This window comes from Polyodon spathula, unplaced genomic scaffold (genome assembly GCF_017654505.1).
Source record: "Polyodon spathula isolate WHYD16114869_AA unplaced genomic scaffold, ASM1765450v1 scaffolds_3058, whole genome shotgun sequence".
Taxonomy (NCBI): Eukaryota; Metazoa; Chordata; class Actinopteri; order Acipenseriformes; family Polyodontidae; genus Polyodon; species Polyodon spathula.
Window position 1 is genome coordinate 1 of NW_024474522.1, and position 4011 is coordinate 4011.

The 4011-nt window shown below is 39.0% G+C and overlaps 2 non-coding genes across 2 annotated transcripts; both read right to left on the minus strand.

Annotated features, from left to right (window-relative positions):
• Nucleotides 1-464: 464 nt before the first annotated feature.
• On the minus strand, nt 465-537 carry trnam-cau. Its single transcript has one exon. It is a non-coding gene; the product is annotated as a tRNA-Met (tRNA).
• A 1486-nt stretch (nt 538-2023) lies between these two features.
• trnam-cau lies at nt 2024-2096 on the minus strand. The gene has a single exon. It is a non-coding gene; the product is annotated as a tRNA-Met (tRNA).
• Nucleotides 2097-4011: the final 1915 nt, after the last annotated feature.

The window sequence follows — 4011 nt, forward strand, 5'->3', positions numbered from 1 at the left end:
CTAAGGCAACAACTGTCTGAAATGGCAACAAATGTCGGAAACAACAACATCATCTTCTTCTTCTTCTTCTTCTTCTTCTTCTTCTTCTTCTTCTTCTTCTTCTTCTTCAAATAAAAGAATATTTTTTACCTTGCTCTCTGCAGCCACATGTCATACTTGGTCAAGTGTTGTGAGCTAGCTTAAATGGTAGAGCGTTTTTTTTGAATGCGAGAAGTAGCGGGATCGATGCCCTTATTCTCCGTTGCATGCTTTTTCTTTCCAGCCTTTTCTGAACTATCTATGTAACTAAGGACGATACTTTTTTTTTTTTAACCTGCTTTAACTGGTAATGAGGGACAAAAAGAAGGAATGAAACCTAAGGCAACAACTGTCTGAAAGGGCAACAACATGGAAAATGTTCAAGCTGGTCTTATTTGAGTTTCATTCCAACAGATGTAAAATAGTATATAGCCAAAAAGAGCAGCTGCCCCCTCTGAGGATCGAACTCAGGACCTTCAGATTATGAGACTGACGCGCTACCTACTGCGCTAAGGAGGCAGAGACACTTTGATGTTGCCGTATATCAAAGCTGTCTTACAAATTTCAAAAGCTCAGGGAAAATACGCATAGAAGAAAAGTCGTGAGCCAGGCGGAAGTCGAACCTACAATCTTCTGATCTGAGGTCAGACTATCAATTGAAACAACAACATCATCATCAACATCAGTGTCAAATAAGAGAATATTTATCATCTGGCTCTGGGTAGCCACATGTCATACCTGCTCAAGTGTGGGGGAATTAGCTCAAATGGTAGAGCCTTCGTTTAGCATGTGAGAAGAAGCGGGCTCGATGACCTTATTCTCCATTGCATGCTTTTTCTTTCCAGCCTTTTCTGAACTATGTATTTTCCTCAAAGAGCAAGTACCCAGTCTTCCTTCAATAAATCTGCTGGTAGAGCGGAGCACTGTAGTTAGGCAACATGTTGGCGAATTCTGAAACCTAAGGCAACAACTGTCTGAAATGGCAACAAATGTCTGAAACAACAACATCATCTTCTTCTTCTTCTTCTTCTTCTTCTTCTTCTTCTTCTTCTTCAAATAAAAGAATATTTTTTACCTTGCTCTCTGCAGCCACATGTCATACTTGGTCAAGTGTTGTGAGCTAGCTTAAATGGTAGAGCGTTTGTTTTGAATGCGAGAAGTAGCGGGATCGATGCCCTTATTCTCCGTTGCATGCTTTTTCTTTCCAGCCTTTTCTGAACTATCTATGTAACTAAGGACGATACTTTTTTTTAACCTGCTTTAACTGGTAATGAGGGACAAAAAGAAGGAATTTTTTTTAACCTGCTTTTTAACTGGATCGATAATCCGTTGCATGCTTTTTCTTTCCAGCCTTTTCAAAAAGAATGTAATGAAACGATACTAAGGCAACAACTGTCTGAAATGAGCAACAAATGTCTGAAACAAAACAAGCTTAAATGGTAGAGCGTTTTTTTTGAATGCGAGAAGTAGCGGGATCGATGCCCTTATTCTCCGTTGCATGCTTTTTCTTTCCAGCCTTTTCTGAACTATCTATGTAACTAAGGACGATACTTTTTTTTTAACCTGCTTTAACTGGTCTGAAATCAACAAATGTCTTCTTCTTCTTCTTCTTCTTCTTCTTCTTCTTCTTCTTCTTCTTCTTCTTCAAATAAAAGAATATTTTTTACCTTGCTCTCTGCAGCCACATGTCATACTTGGTCAAGTGTTGTGAGCTAGCTTAAATGGTAGAGCGTTTTTTTTGAATGCGAGAAGTAGCGGGATCGATGCCCTTATTCTCCGTTGCATGCTTTTTCTTTCCAGCCTTTTCTGAACTATCTATGTAACTAAGGACGATACTTTTTTTTTTTTTTTAACCTGCTTTAACTGGTAATGAGGGACAAAAAGAAGGAATGAAACCTAAGGCAACAACTGTCTGAAAGGGCAACAACATGGAAAATGTTCAAGCTGGTCTTATTTGAGTTTCATTCCAACAGATGTAAAATAGTATATAGCCAAAAAGAGCAGCTGCCCCCTCTGAGGATCGAACTCAGGACCTTCAGATTATGAGACTGACGCGCTACCTACTGCGCTAAGGAGGCAGAGACACTTTGAAGTTGCCGTATATCAATGCTGTCTTTCAAATTTCAAAAGCTCAGGGAAAATACGCATAGAAGAAAAGTCGTGAGCCAGGCGGAAGTCGAACCTACAATCTTCTGATCTGAGGTCAGACTATCAATTGAAACAACAACATCATCATCAACATCAGTGTCAAATAAGAGAATATTTATCATCTGGCTCTGGGTAGCCACATGTCATACCTGCTCAAGTGTGGGGGAATTAGCTCAAATGGTAGAGCCTTCGTTTAGCATGTGAGAAGAAGCGGGCTCGATGACCTTATTCTCCATTGCATGCTTTTTCTTTCCAGCCTTTTCTGAACTATGTATTTTCCTCAAAGAGCAAGTACTTTTTTCTTCCTTCAATAAATCTGCTGGTAGAGCGGAGCACTGTAGTTAAACATGTTGGCATTCTTAGATCGCTTGTTAACTTCTCGCTCGAAGGACGATACTTTTTTTTTAACCAGCTTTAACTGGTAATGAGGGACAAAAAGAAGTAATGAAACCTAAGGCAACAACTGTCTGAAATGGCAACAAAAAGAAGGAATGAAACCTAAGGCAACAACTGTCTGAAATGGCAACTGTCTTCTTCTTCTTCTTCTTCTTCTTCTTCTTCTTCTTCTTCTTCTTCAAATAAAAGAATATTTTTTACCTTGCTCTCTGCAGCCACATGTCATACTTGGTCAAGTGTTGTGAGCTAGCTTAAATGGTAGAGCGTTTGTTTTGAATGCGAGAAGTAGCGGGATCGATGCCCTTATTCTCCGTTGCATGCTTTTTCTTTCCAGCCTTTTCTGAACTATCTATGTAACTAAGGACGATACTTTTTTTTTTTTAACCTGCTTTAACTGGTAATGAGGGACAAAAAGAAGGAATGAAACCTAAGGCAACAACTGTCTGAAATGGCAACAAACATGGAAAATGTTCAAGCTGGTCTTATTTTCTTCATTCCAACAGATGTAAAATAGTATATAGCCAAAAAGAGCAGCTGCCCCCTCTGAGCCTTTTCTGAACTATCAGGTAACTAAGGACGATACTTTTTTTTTAACCTGCGAATGGTATGAGGGACAAAAAGACCTTAAGGCAACAACTGTCTGAAATTATGAGACACTGATTTCCGTATTTTGTTGTGAAATACTCAGGCTGAGCCAGGCAGAGTCGAACCTACAATCTTCTGAATGCTGAGGTCAGCGGGATCGATGCATCAGTGTCAAAAGAATATTTATTAGCTCTGGGTAGCCACATGTCATACTTGGCAAGTGTGAAGTTGCCGTATATTTTTCCAGCTTGTCTTTTGCATGCTTTTTCAACTTTTCTGAACTATCTATGTAACTAAGGACGATACTTTTTTTTTAACCTGCTTTAACTGGTAATGAGGGACAAAAAGTCGTGAGCCAGGCGGAAGTCGAACCTACAATCTTCTGATCTGAGGTCAACTATCAATTGAAACAACAACATCATCATCAACATCAGTGTCAAATAAGAGAATATTTATCTTCTTCTATGCTCGAAGGACGATACTTTTTTTTTTTTTAACCAGCTTTAACTGGTAATGAGGGACAAAAAGAAGGAATGAAACCTAAGGCAACAACTGTCTGAAATGGCAACAAATGTCGGAAACAACAACATCATCAACTTCGTCTTCTTCTTCTTCTTCTTCTTCTTCTTCTTCTTCTTCTTCAAATAAAAGAATATTTTTTACCTTGCTCTCTGCAGCCACATGTCATACTTGGTCAAGTGTTGTGAGCTAGCTTAAATGGTAGAGCGTTTCTTTTTGAATGCGAGAAGTAGCGGGATCGATGCCCTTATTCTCCGTTGCATGCTTTTTCTTTCCAGCCTTTTCTGAACTATCTATGTAACTAAGGACGATACTTTTTTTTTAATACTTTTTTTTAAACCAGTG